The 17,823-nt window shown below is 40.2% G+C and overlaps 1 long non-coding RNA gene across 1 annotated transcript in view; it reads left to right on the forward strand.

The window, feature by feature from the left end:
- Nucleotides 1–17,823, forward strand: part of LOC311292113 — an 843,631-nt gene that overhangs the window by 656,176 nt on the left and 169,632 nt on the right. The gene's annotated exons all lie outside the window — the stretch shown is intronic.

A 17,823-nucleotide genomic window follows, 5' to 3' on the forward strand; every position in this document is an offset into this window, starting at 1 on the left:
AATAGCCATCAGCCATCGTTATGAGGCGAGGTTACTCTATGGAAACAAAATGTATGATTAAGATCGGTATCTATAACGGATCTTTTTCTTATACAAGAGAATGAAAGCATATTCTTTGAATCTTACATTTAAAATGTTTGTAAGCTTTTATGAAAGTAAAAAAATAAAAGAATGTAAGATTCTTTTATTTTATTTTTTTACCTTGCTCCAGTTCGTAGCGCCCACAATTTGTCTCAGAGTTGAGAAGATGGTATACTGCTTCCTGTAAATTATAGGATTATTTACAATTATTAAACGAATAATAGCCATCAATCCCATGACCTCTTGCTTTATGATGAAATCATGATAAACAGAATATTCTTACATTTCACAAGGCCTGACAAAATACAGCTGCAGGTAACTAGCGGCATTCTGTCTGAATTCGGTCCATTTTGCAGACGTCTGTGGTGCGTTGCTCTGTACTTTGGAGTCAACTCTAATCTCGACTGCAGCGTGGCACAGAGCTCGGTGAGCTCCTGGCTGCGAAAGGACGGAGGTCGCACAATCCATCCAGACACCCCGCCGACGATGCCGTCTTCCTCATCAGACATCAGGTCTATGGAAGCACACTTCCAAAGGCCCACCTCATACTCAGCTAGCACACTCTGTCTCGCTTCTAGCAGCTGTAAAAACCAATAAAGACAATCAGTACTGTGCAATGCACTGCGTATGGACAACACACATCTATTAATGCACCTGAAAAATAGTCACATTGACCAAAAACGAATCTCATCTAATAAATCTTACCGTCTTTCTTCTCGCTCGACTCCGAGCTGAATTCACCACAGCTTCCACCTGCAATGCAAGATCTGGTTGTTTGTACCTGAAGCTCCTGCGCACTGTCGTGTAATATGTCTTAAAGGCAGCTGGAAAACAATTAATTGAGAGTGATATTAAGAACAACATAAGTCACAGTAAAATTAATAAGAACAACATAAGTCACAGTAAAATTAAACAATAAAGGAGAAAAAATGCAACCGGGTGAAATTGAAGAAATACACACCGGAAGCAAACTATGCTTTTTGAAATTGGGGTTTTATTCTGACTGCTGTTTAAAAGTGACAGCGGTCAATGGAAGCACAATTAAACAGATAAAAGTCTGATTAAGAAAAAAGTTTGCCTTGTTCGAAGAGATTTCACAAAAAAAAAAAAATAGATTTCACTAGTTAAAAAAAAGAAAAAAAAAAAGAAAAAGAAATTGTAGAAACAGTTTACAGTAAATTTGAAGATGACAATCAAATGTCACAAAAAGCTTAACCAGTGGATCAATGCCCAAATCCACAGAATACTTAACTCAATTCAAACTGAAATGCAGTGTAATACACTGCAACTGGTCAGATTTAAATTGATTTCTCCAAACCAAAATATGTTACAATTAAATACAATAACACAAACTGGAATACGGAGGTGGCTGAGGTACCCAGATAGCAAATAGTAATTGAAACAATGTTAAATCAACATCCCGCTGTCAACGATAAAGTAATTGAATCAACGTCGAACTCTGATGTTGATTCTTCATCATGTTGCACCCTCTATTATCATTGAAACAACGTTTAAATCATACCTAGAGATCAACAGAATTTCAATGGTATTTCGATTACAATGGATATTGAAACAATGTTGAAATCCCAGCATATCAACAAAACTTCAATGGTGTTTTAGTATACAGGTTTATTCTGAAGGTCTGTAATTTTAATATAATATTAAAAACATTATTAGGCTATAATCCTGCTTTATCGACAGCCAGGATGGGCTAGCAAAATATAGAAAATAGATACCTTTAGGCTATAACCTAGACTAGCACAAATGACACCCCACGCATTCTGTAAAAATTAAACAATCATTTTTATTGTATTATTTCATTTTTTTTTTTTCTTTTAACGCGCTAACTCCTGCTGCGTCTGTCTTCCAGCTCCTCCCGCTCGGTCTGTAGCACAGCCACTTCTGTACAGCTTGCGCGAATTAAGTCATAGGTGTTTGCCGTTGTAAGACGTTGAGTCAAGGCATCTGGAATACAAGTAAAAGTATGCTGTGATTTTGTCAATGATTTGTTCAATCAAGCTGTCGTCAAGGATTGGGAGCAGAACATGGCACGAACAAGTAGCCTACACATAGGAATAAATCTCACCGCAAAAACAGGCTAATAATAATAGGCTATGTCTTTAAAATTAACGAGGCATTTAATTGTTTCTATATGAAGTATGTGGGGCCAAGCCCCCCCTTGACGCCAGGCCTGGTAGTCAAGCGCTGTAATAACAGTGCGCGCAGGGCGCGCGCGCTTCCCCGCGCTTAGAAAAGGTGCAGATCATCAAAAATCGTGACATCGCATAAGCACTAGTATAAACCGACTGTTATCATTTCTGAAAACAAACACAATGGAGTTACAAAACTGTATCGCACGCATATCGCAGCCCTGCTTGAGGATTATATTTTGGATTTGTATTACGACGAGATGGTCTAATCGGCATTTCCAGTTAACGTTACAACTCGAGACAGTTCTGCATTGAATAAAGTAAAGGTAACTTCATGTTTTACTTACATGTCTTCTGTGTAATTCTGGCCCGCCGCGGTCACTTCTGTGGGTAGCGCTAGATGGAGCAGTATGCTGGCGTTGGTTCCGTCGGTGTTCTCCGGCGGTCAGAACAGAAGAAATAGCAGTGCTGTGTTAATAGATTTCACGACACTAGCAATGGGTACAGCAGACATGTAGTTTGAGCTAGCTATCACAAAAATAGACGGGACTCAGAGGTTTTGCTAACTTTATAACCTAGAAGAGAACCGCAAAGCCTACTTTTGGCAGATTTTGACACATTGGTAAAACAAAACAAAGATTTCAGTGACAGCAGCACTGCGTCGGTTACACTGACCATCATGTTAACGATCAACCTAACAGTATTTGATTTGGCACAATTCACTCATATCGAACATTAAGCAAGCTTACCTGTACGCTTGCCAAGGGTCCAGAAATGAGCTGTGTCCGGTGCAGTACGTTGGTGTCGATCTTCCGGTCAACCAAAAATCGATGGATTTTCAATCATATTTCCCGGTCAACTATATATCGATGCATTTTCAATCATATTTCCCAGTCAACTATATGCCGATGATTCTTCAACAACAGCGTCGTTTCCCGGTCAACTATAAATCAATGACTTTTCAACACATTCAGCGATCGCCCGGTAAACCAAATATCAATGCTTAATCAATCATAAAGATAACTATAGATCAATGTTGTTCCAATATTGTTGCCATCAACATTAATAACATCAGGTTTTCATCGATATGGTAATGGTGATTCAACATTTATTTTGCATTGAAATTTCAATATCAACCATAATGATGATTCAGATGGAAAAACAATGTTTATTCAATGTTGGCTTGCTTACAAGAGAAATAAAAGCACTTAAACAAAGCCACAACCCACGTTTAATCATGCCATGCATGCGGAACCAGAAATATGCATTTAACCATAAAGTTATACTGTATAATCACAGAATATAGATTCAACTCATTAACAGATTTATCAAATAAACATGCCAGCAGTAATTTCCCCCATAAACCATGAAACGTACATACCCAATCCTTTACCGTCCGATCACCACGAGGTTCACTCGTCACACATGCGCTCCAAATAAATCTATAAACAAAAATGTACACATCAAATGTTCTTTTAACTTCGCTTCACAACTTATTTGTGCATATTAAAGATATTGGAGTAATATTTACCAAGAAAGAAGAACGTATAACACAGAATCCGATCGATGCACGCACCGTCATGGAGCACTCCTGAACAGTGTAAAGAGAGGCTTGTTCGACTTGAACCGGCGCTGCACATACCGATCGGTTTATGACATCAAAGTACCGCGAGAGCAATTCAAAAGCATAAGGAGCCGTCTACTTTTTATTCGCTCTCGCGGTACTTTGATGTCATTCACCGATCGGTCTGTGCAGCGCCGGTTCAAGTCTTTGGCTGCGTTCCAAACCGCATACTCAATGAGTAGGTACTTAATTTCAATGAGTACCTACTTAACGAGCGCTAAAAGAATAGGTACTTTATAGCCAAATCTCGTTGAGTATGAATGCGAACCGGACATCTGCCATGTTGACGTTATCATGTGACCTACTACGCGTTATCACCAAGCGGCAACATTCTGATCTGAAAAATGAAGCCTACCCGGAAGTGCGAAAAACTGCAATACATCGAAAATCCGCTAGAGGGGGGGTCCCAAAAGGGAGCAAATGTCCATAGCCCCCATGTTAAAATGTCCGTTTTCACAGCATAAATTCATGTTTTTACAGGTTGGTCCCATGGACTTTTATTGTATTTTTCGATAGCTTCCGAGTGCCTGACAACTGTGAGGGGGGTGAATTTTTTTCTAACTTGTTAGTTTAGATCGTATTTAGATATAAAATATATGACAATAAGGGCGTGGTTAACTTTGAGTGACAGCTTGATTGACAGCTGACAAGGCAGCGCCACGGAGAATGACAACAAGAAGCGCCATTTTTTAATACAGTTGACATATAATACTACTGTTTATGTATCATGAAATGTAGTTTTAAGAGTTTTTCAGGCGAGAATGTAGTTGTTTAAAGCTCAAATCTGTGGTTTATTTAAAGATTTATGAAAATTTTATCCAGTTGATCCAGCGATGACCGGGCGCTCGGCGTTCATGTACCCCGCCTGGAGCAGTCTTTCATCGGCTTGACGTTATGAGGTTTGCCGCCAATGCCGCGGACTCTGGCGTCTCTTTAGTGGTTAAACATGAGATATTGTGTATATCTATATCGTCTTGTGTATATCTAATGGGCGATTTTTGGTCTCGTGAATCTAATTTTTTTTCCCCTGGACAATCGTTTTGGCTGAGGGGAAGTTTCATAACTTTATAAGCTATTTAACTTTACCGATGTATATAGACTATAGAGCGCTGACTTTGTATGTTTGACTGAATTGTTTGCTTTATTTGTATAGCTTCTTATACCTTTTACGTATACTTTTATAATGGCTAATATTGATAAAACTGAAATTTAACAAAAAGAGACTGGGTTGAGTTTTGTCATTTTAAATTTTAATACAACGAAGATGATCTGTAATGTTGTTTACTGCAAAATCTGTTGTTTAGTACAAATGCACATATTGCCTGGACCATAAAATGTGTAATATTTTTATATTATATTTAAAATGAAAAGAGGCAGGTTTATGTTTTATATTTTGTTTTTTTCATAAATAGGCAAACGTTATGTGCAGTTGAATATAATCAATATGCGTTGCCTGAACCACATTTGTGTGGCTATAATGTTTAAGATTTCTTTAAATGAAAACGAAAAGAGTTAGTATGGTGTTTTATAACATATTTCGTTGCCTAAAATAAGAGATAACCGAAGTAGCAGAGCGAGCTGAGTGACGCGCGCTGCGTCAGAAGGTGGGCGGGGTTAGGATTTCCCAAGATTTTCCAAGATGGCGCCGCCCATACCCCCCATAAACGGCTTCAAACCATAGACAGTATATAAACTGGACACAGCGACCCCATTGGATTCAACGGAGGAAAGTGAAGTCAATTAGAAGCACCAACTTCCTGATGGTCGAGCGTACTGCGCAGACTCAAACTGAGCTTGACGACGTAGATGTGACGTGAGCAACCCGTCTGTCTTCTAGTAGCTGTGCCAAGCGAAATCTCAATCATTCCCTTCCGAAACTTGCAGAGACGGAGAGTGTGAGTAGGAGGTGTCCATGAGATAAGAGCAGGAGAAACTTTTGCTAAGTATTCTGATTAATTACTTTGCCATTTTGCCTCCACGTCCCCCCGATTGCCCGCGAGCTTCTCCTCCTGTCCATACGGTAATTTCTCTACTGTGCGACAGAGAGTCGCGTGGTTATGACGCAATCGTTAGCCTATTTTTACAAAAACTGCTTCTACGGGGCCATAACGTAAGATACAAGGTAATGGAGCCTTTTATACATTTTCGTGTTTCTTTAGAAATAAATAATGGACAAATGGAGTCTTTAAACGCCTCAGATGTAAAGTTATTCGCTGTCAAAGTGACGCCAAAATGAATGGGAGTCAATGGGATGCTAACAGCAGGTGATGGTCTGATAGCCAATGGCGGCGCCCGGGGAAGCTTCAACATAATATGAAACGCTGCCCCCCTGCTTCAAACCCGTTCTTCAGAAAGTCTATGGGTGACGTCACAGACGCTTTGTCCATATTGTTTACAGTCTATGGTTATCACACGCGCAACAACTTAAAAGATTCGAACGGACACGTTTAATTCATCTATCCGTAAATCTTGATATTGATTAAACTTGCTCATTTTGTGGTCTTTTTGAAGAAACTGCTGCCCATTTATTTTGTGAATACATTTAGGGTTGATTTAAGTTATTTTATTTAACCCTACTAATGTGAACTACCGTTTTATCCTTAACGATGTTATTTATTTTTATTACGAAATCCCAAAATTGTCATCTCTTGAATATGTTGTTAATTTTTTATATCCAAATATTTTCATCCACAAGCAAAAGTGGCTAACTGCTTTATTTTTTCCTCTTTTTCTTGTTGAATTTAACTGTCGTTTCATCTCTCAGGCCTATAAATAACAAAAAAATGCATTTTTTAAATGTATTATAATGGATTATTTAAGAAAATATATATTAAGATATTCAACCTTGTAGGTTCTTTTTTCCTGTGTAAAAAATCTCATAGTATGTATGCAAACCCATTTTTATATATATATATATATATATAGGTTTACATACATAATGAGATTTTTTACAGATCTCATAACATCAGTAACTCGACAGCCCTACCTAGAACGGGTTTCCTCAGCGTTTGTAATGTCTGCACAAAGGGCAGCTGTGCGAAGATTCGTCTTTGGAGGAAAACTGTTGATTTTATACTCGAAAAATTTAAGTAGCCTATCATTAATATTAAAAATTAATATTACCTCAGAATGAATTGCATTTCTATCCCACCCCAAAACATACAATAATAACAACGATAAATGCTGACCAATACTTAATTATATGACTTTTTACTGAAAATTATATAATTCAATAAAACAAATTGTAATGTATGTCATATGACATAGTTATGCATGATTGAATACACTCTAGATGTGTATATAATGAACATATCTACATTTTCTTTCAAACAATTAAATAAAACATTAATTAAATAATTATATTTTATTTACTGACAACAATGAGAAATATTAATAAATTAGTAAAAGAATGAATGAAAGTCACCATCACATAATAAACAAATGCATAAGTCAACACATGAAACAAAGCTTTATTCAAACTACAATCATGTATGTAGACTACAGGCGCTGAAGCCCACATCCTTCTGCCATCTCAACACAGCGGTTTCCATTCTGCGGCTTTATTCTGATGAATCAGCTGACCGCCAGAGGTGAGCCGTTCCTTCGTGCCGGAGGTTACTGCGTGATGTGTTGTGCTTCACAATCTGAGGCAAGTGGAGTGATGGAGGGACCATCTCTAGGATTCAGCTCTGTGCTCTTCATCCTCAGTGCTCACACCAGCCCGCTGACATTTCAGATCCTACAAAATGCACAAACATAACACAAAAGCAGTAATTTTAACCACACAATGTCATTTGATTTCAGTATTATTTAGAAGACAAAAACACTTTTTTTCCACAAATGCCGCCATCATCTTCCCTTGCAGGTCCTGCTCCACCACAAAAGCTGTGCAGCAAATACACAGAAATCAAGAATCAGAAAGGTGATGTAATAGCTCTGTTTGAAATTACAATAATTAAAATAAACTACAACTTAATATTGAAATAGTTGTTGTTATTCATTTCTGTAGTATACTCACTCAAAGCCTTTGATGGCAGCATTCAGCTTCATGAGCAACTCTCCAGCAGATAAACACACATCTGTTCATCTGACCCTGTAACATCCAGACCAGACTCACATTACCTCTGTGATTTATGAGCTCAACATTACATTTACATGTTGAGGTTGTTTTAACTTTTTATCCAACATAAATGTTCCTCAATTTATCAACAGTAATGGACAAATAAAATAGATAACTTATGTTTAACGTTAGTTACTTTATAGATTTGTTCTACATAATAGCACACATTTCACTCAGATGTCTATTTCATGTTGTGATATTTCAAGATTTTCCTGTCAGATGTAAATAGAGTTAATAGACATTTAAAATAAGCGTCTTTGATGTATGGTTTGTTTATGTAAATCCACTTTAGAGACGTAACTTACGTGTCTTTACTGGAGCTCCCCTGTTAGCTAACGTTATACATAATAAAACGTATTTTTACAGCAAAATCACAACTATACTATACAACGTCTTTACACCTTCAACAGTTTACTCTACAGTAGTTCAACACATGCAATTTTAGCAAAAGGAACGCGTTTACTCACATTTGAAAGCACCCGCGTCGCTGATCTCTGCGATGTTTTATAATGACGTATCCTCTCGCGTGGCCTCCTGGGATAGAAGAGTATCCATCGGATGAGCACTCAAAAATCTGGCCGGAAGAAGTAAGCCATCCGGGAACTTCTCGCCTACTCTTTTATGAATACTGATGTTTCGAACGTACTGCTTCCTTCACGTACTGTTTTCGCCTACTATATAGTAGGAAAGTAGGCATATTGGAACGCACTTAAGTCCGAATCTCGCGATAATTAGTACGTCACCGAGGTAATTCTCGCCTACTCTTTTGGATTCGTACATACTTTTTCGCTCGCCTACTCTTTTTCCCATACTAAATAGTAGGGAAGTATGCGGTTTGGAACGCAGCAATTGGTTCAAGTCGAACAAGCCTATGGCTTCCGTTCTCTGGTCGCGCGCACGCGTCCAGCACAAGTGAATAGTATCGCGAGAAGAGAGGGATTTCTTAAAGGGGCCACAAACATTTTTAATGCAAAATAGAAACGAGGTATATTTACACTACTACTAGGCCAGGGGCCCGTTCTTCGTACGTTGCTTATTACATCCGAGATCAAATGACACATCCAAGATGATATCATCGTGCGAATCATGATCTGGCTAACTCGGTTCTTCGAACACACTTGCCGGATATGATTAGTATCGCTGGATTGCGTTATCTGCGATAATTGCGCGTTCATGCGCTGGTTTAAAGGGGATATGTATCGATAGTAGAAACATTGATCAGCAACACTGCTATTGGCTGCTCAGCGTGGCCAAAGAGCGGGCTCAGTTTTTCTCCTCAGCAGAGCAAGAACTAATAGTCGAAGTTTATTCTGAATTTTAATGTTTAATCAAAACGCCAGGGAACACCTCAAAGTCTGCAAAAGCCAGGAGAGAGGGCTGGCAAAAAGTAGCAGACAATTTAAATCCGTTAGAAGTGGACATGTTAGATGTTTTTATCACTTATTAGCCTATATTTTTGTATTTTAATAATTGCAAAATTACTTTGTGTATTGTAATGTCAGTCACCATACTAGACCATGGGAACAAATAAAAGTGAAGTACAAAAATATTCTACATAATGGTAATTTTTAGTTATATTATAGTCTCTTTTATAAAAGGCACTGTTAAATAAATGGTTGTCTGTTTATAAAAGCAACCAAGAAAAAGGCTGGGAAAAAATAGAAAAGATCTTAGTAGCCTACACTGTAAAATCATTTTTGCTGCATTAAATTAAGGCTGTATAGTCATTTCCACTGTTAAATCTTGAGTAATGATGAATTGCTTTGACTTGTGAAAGTGAAAACTGATAAACTTATGTTAATGTAAAAATATTTTGCCATGAGTTATTGATCACATTTTTCCTGAGTGTAGTTCATTGTAAATAATGACATTGTGTTTTCCTCTTTTGTGCACTTTTACATAATACACCAACACTTGTATCTGTTCCCAAGAAAGTGGTGGCTGAAATATGTGCAGTAAGTGGACATTTTCTAACTTTCCAAAGGAAAGAAAGTATAAGACTTTGTAATGTCCATTTGTTTCCATTGCACTGGACAGTGAATAAACTCTCTCAGATAACTGTCATATGGAGGAACTAGCCTACCTGCAAGTGCATAAATAACTTTACTTAATTTATACTTGTATGCTTTATGGCTGCAATAAAAGTTGCAGGATTCCACATCTACAGAAAGGCCTACAGAAGAGTCTGCACAGACAGAGGACACATAGGCCTACAGGTGGGCAGTGGATAGCCAACTTTTCCTTTTCATTTGTTGCATGAGGCATGTGTCTAATATCTCTTGTTGCAGGCGCTTGACCACTGGCTTTTCTTTACAAAGAACAATTGAAATAAAACTCAAGGAACTAAGCATATTTGTCTTTTATTAAACATTTAATGAAAAGTGTGATTTTTTTGGCAATGTTGTGTAATATGGCACATGCAACAATGTCACAGGCCCTGTCAGGTGTGCAACCCTCAGACTTATCAGACACTGAAATCTTCCCTTTAGTTAGCCAAAGTTCATTTCATTGTGTGCCCTTGTCCTGGCTAGAGCTGCATTGAAACTGGTTTGGGTCAGGGAATGGGGTCATAAAACACCTGTCTGCAGGCAGGAACATGTCATAATCACCTATGAAAAAATGCAGTTCTGTTAGGATCAGCATAAGTGTATGTAATACAGTGAGCTTGATATTTAATTGTGGAACTTTTCTTACCACTTTCAAATAATGTGCATAAATGTGAATCTCTGAAAATTCTTAAGTCATGCACAGATCCTGGCCATTTTGCTTTCACATTTGTGATATGAAAGATTTTAGTCAACTGCCTTTTTTTATTTGATATAATATTACTAATCTGGAATATTAAGAATCACAATAGTAACTGGGCTGCACATTTACACTGTGAATCCCCTTTCTGTTCACATAATCCCCTTCATTGAGGCCTTGATGGCAGTCTATGGTAGCATAGTCTATGGTACCAATCACGTTAGTGAAGCCTGAGTGACATATACTGTAATCGGCATGGTCATGATTGTATGATCTTCATAAAAAATTATGATAGCCTAAAAAATAAATAAAAAAACTTTACAACATTGGGTCTTAAGTTGCTTGGAAATGCCACAAAAAAACCTAAAACTGTTTTTTAAACCTAAAAGCGACAAAAAACGAGAATCTCACGAATCACGAGAAAAAATATATATCTCAGAAAGTGCACTATCGCGCTGCGCTGGACTTCCCGTATCAGCTCCGCTTATGAAGCCGGGATCTAATCCTGTTAACATGAAATAAGCCTGCTCCCGAGCAGGTTTAAGTTTGCGCACATGTTGCTATGACAGCAAGTCCAGGATGAGCGTTGAAGAACCAAACAATCCAAGATCATGTCAAATCGCCAACAATCAAATCCAGCTAAGTGAGTTAGCGACGTACGAAGAACGGACCCCAGAAAAGTAACAAAAAAGTAACTTACACACAATATCGTCATAATCAGCATCATATGAAGGTAAATCAGTAGCAAAACTCGAGAGCACGTAAATGTGAATTTCAGAACTTGTACAATAAATATTTGTACTTGTACATGAACATTTACACTCACAGCTCCAATGTGAAAAACTGTAAACTAAAAATCTGAAGTTGAATGTTGAAATTTGCACTCGCATACAATAGTCACAAACCTGTATTCTGAATTTGAAGCTGCAGACAAGTAGACACAAATGTGTAAAATGCCATTCACAGAAATACAACGACAGACACAAACTTGTAATATATATTTTGCGTTTAATCTTACGTTCACATTCGCGGTACTTCCTCAATTAGGCACTTACAACTTCTCAAATCTGTCACTGCAATTTCAAATTTCGCGCCTTGACTTTTGCTACTCTTTTCGCGATATATCAGGTGCAAAACTAACTTGTGCACTTGAAACTGAGAGGCGGTGAGAGAGAAAGGGGGGCGGGAGGAGGGGGGTCAAAGGACTCGTTTTATTGGTTGGCAGCTAGCCAATGAAATGGGACTTCGATGATGTCACGAAACCCGTGTGCACTGAAACGTTAACATGGCTTAATGCATTAGACTGATATTAAAAGAAATAAACGATATTATCAAACTCAGTAAACACAATGCTTATAATGCATACTACAGAAAAGCAGATGAGCACAGAATATGACGAAAGAAAGCAAATGTGTGTTCAGTGCAAATAAACTTGCTGCCTGTGTTTTATTAATAATTTAACGAATTATCTGTTTTTTTTTATTTTTTTTTTTTTATTTATTTTATAACTGTTGGTCCATTAAGCCTTATTAAGCGTTTTCTTGGTTTTCTGTGGGAGGAAAACGTACAATTAAACTCGTTGCATCCATATTCAGAGCTCAATTGCTTTGCTTTATTTGTATGGTGTTTCCTGAGTTTGGTCTTTTAATACCACTGTCTCAATTAAACGCGTTGTGTTCATATTCTGTGCTCATCTGCTTTTCTGTAGTATGAAAACCAAGAAAACGCTTAAGGCTTAATGGACCAAAAGTTATAAAATAAATAAAAAAACAAAAAAAACAGATAATTCGTTAAATTATTAATAAAACACAGGCAGCAAGTTTATTTGCACTGAACACACATTTGCTTTCTTTCGTCATATTCTGTGCTCATCTGCTTTTCTGTAGTATGCATTATAAGCATTGTGTTTACTGAGTTTGATAATATCGTTTATTTCTTTTAATATCAGTCTAATCATTAAGCCATGTTAGCGTTTCAGTGCACACGAGTTTCGTGACATCATCGAAGTCCCATTTCATTGGCTAGCTGCCAACCAATAAAACGACTCCTTTGACCCCCCCTCCTCCCGCCCCCCTTTCTCTCTCACCGCCTCTCAGTTTCAAGTCAGGGGGGCAGGGATTTGTATTATTTTGAAGGTACCCCCGGGCGCCGCCATTGGCTAGCGGAACCCCACCTGCTGTTAGCATCCCATTGACTCCCATTCATTTTGGCGTCACTTTGACAGCAAATAACTTTACATCTGAGGCGTTTAAAGACTCATTTGTCCATTATTTATTTCTAAAGAAACACGAAAATGTATAAAAGGCTCCATTACCTTGTAGCTTACGTTATGGCCCTGTAGAAGCAGTTTTTGTAAAAGTAGGCTAACGATTGCGTCACAGCCACGCGAATCTCTGTCGCACAGTAGGAAATTACCGTATGGACAGGAGGAGAAGCTCGCGGGCAATCGGGAGGACGTCGAGGCAAAATGACAAAATAATTAATCAGAACACCTACAAAAAGTTTCTCCTGCTCCAAGATCATGGACAGCTCCTACTCACGCTCTCCGTCTCTGCGAGTTTCGGAAGGTAATGATTCAGATTGATCTTGGCACAGCTACTAGAAGACAGACGGTTTGCTCACGTCACATCTACGTCATCGAGCTCAGTTTGAGTCTGCGCAGTACGCTGGACCCCCAGGAAGTAAGAGTTTCTAATTGGCTTCACTTTGTCTCCGTTGAATCCAATGGGGTCGCTGTGTCCATTTCTTTTACTGTCTATGTTTCAAGTGCACAAGTTAGTTTTGCACCTGATATATCGCGAATAGAGTAGCAAAAGTCAAGGCGCGAAATTTGAAATTGCAGTGACAGATTTGAGAAGTTGTAAGTGCCTAATTGAGGAAGTACCGCGAATGTGAACATAAGATTAAACGCAAAATATATATTACAAGTTTGTGTCTGTCGTTGTATTTCTGTGAATGGCATTTTACACATTTGTGTCTACTTGTCTACAGCTTCAAATTCAGAATACAGGTTTATGACTATTGTATGCGAGTGCAAATTTCAACATTCAACTTCAGATTTTTATTTTACAGGTTTTCACATTGGAGCTGTGAGTGTAAATGTTCATGTACAAGTACAAATATTTATTGTACAAGTTCTCAAATTCACATTTACGTGCTCTCGAGTTTTGCTACTGATTTACCTTCATAGCATCATGTCAATTGATCTAAGTAAAAATATATGCACAGAATTGAGAAAATAGTATTTATAGAGATAAATTGTGGCCTATCACAGGGCAAACATGTGAATCCCAGATAGCAAAATTGGTGTGGCCCAGATCTGGCCCAAACTTGACACTTTCATCTGGCCCACATACCGCGCGGAATGATGGCACTTGGGCGGTCCGCTCCTGTTTGCCGGATATGGGCCACAATGAAGCCATAGCAATGCCGCATGTCAGCCGTAAACAAAACAAATGAAGTTCAAACAGGCAAACAGGAGCGGACCGCCCAAGTGCCATCATTCCACGCGGTATGTGGGCCAGATGAAAGTGTCAAATGTGGGCCGGATCTGGGCCACAGCAACTTTGGTGTCTGGGCCAGATATGGGCCAGTTCTGCTTCATTTGTTTTGTTTATGGCTGACATGCGGCATTGCTATGGCTTAATTGTGGCCCACATCTGGCAAACAGGAGCGGACCGCCCAAGTGCCATCATTCCACGCGGTATGTGGGCCAGATGAAAGTGTCAAATGTGGGCCGGATCTGGGCCACAGCAACTTTGGTGTCTGGGCCAGATATGGGCCAGTTCTGCTTCATTTGTTTTGTTTACGGCTGACATGTGGCATTGCTATGGCTTAATTGTGGCCCATATCCGGCAAACAGGAGCGGACCGCCCAAGTGCCATCATTCCACGCGGTATGTGGGCCAGATGAAAGTGTCAAGTGTGGGCCGGATCTGGGCCACAGCAACTTTGGTGTCTGGGCCAGATATGGGCCAGTTCTGCTTCATTTGTTTTGTTTACGGCTGACATGTGGCATTGCTATGGCTTAATTGTGGCCCATATCCGGCAAACAGGAGCGGACCGCCCAAGTGCCATCATTCCACGCGGTATGTGGGCCATGTGAAAGTGTCAAGTGTGGGCCGGATCTGGGCCACAGCAACTTTGGTGTCTGGGCCAGATATGGGCCAGTTCTGCTTCATTTGTTTTGTTTATGGCTGACATGCGGCATTGCTATGGCTTAATTGTGGCCCACATCTGGCAAACAGGAGCGGACCACCCAAGTGCCATCATTCCACGCGGTATGTGGGCCAGATGAAAATGATGGCACTTGGGCGGTCTGCTCCTGTTTGCCAGATTTGGGCCACAATTAAACCATAGCAATGCCACATGTCAGCCATAAACAAAACAAATGAAGCAGAACTGGCACAAATCTGAGCCACAGTTCATTTTAATTCGGGCCCAGATTCGACACCTTGTATGTATACCTGAAATGATGGCACTTGGGTGGTCCACTCCTGTTTACCAGATCTGGGCCACAAGCAGGCCATTTGTTCAGCCACATATTAGCCAAGAATTAACTAAATAAGCCTTAAATGTGTGTTTTTGTGTGTGCATGCTGTGCCATTTAAACTTTGGGAAACTCAGTGACTGAATATCACTGACACTAAGTGAACTCTGCATCAACAATATCCAACATACAGAAAAGAGAAATGTAAAAATGGCCCCTCTATGTTAAGATAAGTTACAACAGATGATTCAAACACATTTCTGAAAACATTTGCATCATTTATTAATATTGCCAAAAAACAACCCACTGCAAGTTTACATTTTCAAAACTGGAAAGCAATCTAAACAAAAAAAAAAAACAAAAAAAAAAACAACAACAATAAACAAACACAAAATATATGCATAGAAAGCATAGTAAAAAACGTCTCAGGTTACGACTGTAACCTATGTTCCCTGAGAACAGGGAACGAGACACTACGTCAGAATGACGCTATGGGGAACGCCTCAGGCGTGACAGGTGTCTGAAATAAATATCAACTCACGTCAATCATGTTGACCGGCGACAGCCTGTGCATCATCAGCTTGAATGATGAGCGCGCGACCTGGATGTATAAAGGGGAGCCTTGCACACATGACAACATCCTATCGTCTGAAGGGACTGTTGCAGGCAGGCCCCGAGGCATGGCAGGAAGATGTAGTGTCTCGTTCCCTGTTCTCAGGGAACATAGGTTACAGTCGTAACCTGAGACGTTCCCTTTCGAAAGGGAACTCTACACTACGTCAGAATGACGCTATGGGGAACGATATACCAACGCCACCATGCTGAGGGGAGTGCGTGCCCAAAGGCAGTGACAACTGTCCGAACCAGTAAATCAGAAACACTGGAACCACTCACCCTTAGGTCACATCGGGCTGTCAGTGACAGCACTCCCTACCGGTCATAGCCCAAGCTAATGAACCAAGAAACCGCCAGAACATAGTTAATGGGGGGGGTATATCTGGGCCAGCTCAAAGGCTTAGGACCACAACTTCCAATAGAAGGGGTCCCTTCTAGGGAGTGTGGCTAGGGGACCCAAGGGACTCCCAGCCAGTCACTATTCAGGGGAGCATGCCTCCTGAAATGCCACCAGGCTGGCCTGGTGATCTATACTAAGACACACAGTCTGGCCATTGCCTGTCTGTCCGAGACAGAGCCTCTGGAAGTTGCCTTGGATAAGGCATCCAGAAACTGAAGGCCTGTAAAGCTGGCAGAAACCATTCAGTTCCGGATCACAGAGACGGGATCTCCCGGAGAGTGTGACTCAACCTCAAGAAACGACGGAAATCGTTCACTCAATCCCCGGGTCTACCCAGTGCTCGCTCCGAACACTGGGGAAGTAAGAGAGGGTTCAAAACCAGGAAGGTCTACTGAGACCTAAAACCTGATGACCCCCTCATGTGGGGAGCTCCAGAACATGAGGGCTCATATCAGGAAGGCCGGTGAGGCCTGTAACCTGACGACCACAGTATGTGGTCACAGGTTACAGGCCGGTGAGGCCTGTAACCTGACATATGGAAGCTCATAACCAGGAAGGCCTGGTGAGGCCTATAACCTGGCGACTACAGTATGTGGGAGCTCATATTCAACCACAGTATGTGGGAGCTCATACTCAGGAAGGCCTAGTGAGGCCTATGACCTGATAACCACAGTATGTGGGAGCTCATATTCAAGAAGGCCTGGTGAGGCCTATAACTTAATAACCACAGTATGTGGGAGCTCATCCAACCACAGTATGTGGGAGCTCATAACCAGGAAGGCCAGATGAGGCCTGTAACCTGATGACCACAGTATGTGGGAGCTCACATTCAGGAAGGCCGGTGAGGCCTGTAACCTGACATATGGAGGCTCATAACCAGGAAGGCCTGGTGAGGCCTATAACCTGGCGACTACAGTGTGTGGGAGCTCATATTCAACCACAGTATGTGGGAGCTCATACTCAGGAAGGCCTCGTGAGGCCTATGACCTGATAACCACAGTATGTGGGAGCCCATATTCAAGAAGGCCTGGTGAGGCCTATAACTTGATAACCACAGAATGTGGGAGCTCATATTCAACCACAGTATGTGGGAGCTCATTTTCAGGAAGGCCTAGTGAGGCCTATGACCTGATAACCACATTACTCCTTGACAGTCAAATCCTGGGAGCTCACCTCAGGGAGGCCCAAGCGCTGTCCGGTTGCAAAATGGGGACTGTATGGTCAAGGAGGCCTGTATACCTGACCATCGAAAAAGTAAATCAAGATTTTCTTACCCAAAACATTTTGCCCCAGACTCTAAAACAGGAGACATGGTCTGAAAAGAAACAGAAATATGTTAATTTCACATTTTACAAAAAGACCAGAATTACACCTGCTCTTTTTGTTCGCTGCTCATCATTTTAATTCCTCAATTAAAATGCAGCCAAAAACACTGGATAACGCGATCTGGATGATAGGCTGAATTACTAAATATCTAACCTCTTAAAAGTCAGATAATATTCCATCATTTTAATTCATAGAATTAAATGCAGCCATAATCACCAGACAATACTGTTTCAATATTTAATATACGTTCTCGTAATCTACACACTGCCTCGGC

This window comes from Rutilus rutilus (assembly GCF_951802725.1).
Source record: "Rutilus rutilus genome assembly, chromosome: 6".
In the NCBI taxonomy this organism is placed as follows: Eukaryota; Metazoa; Chordata; class Actinopteri; order Cypriniformes; family Leuciscidae; genus Rutilus; species Rutilus rutilus.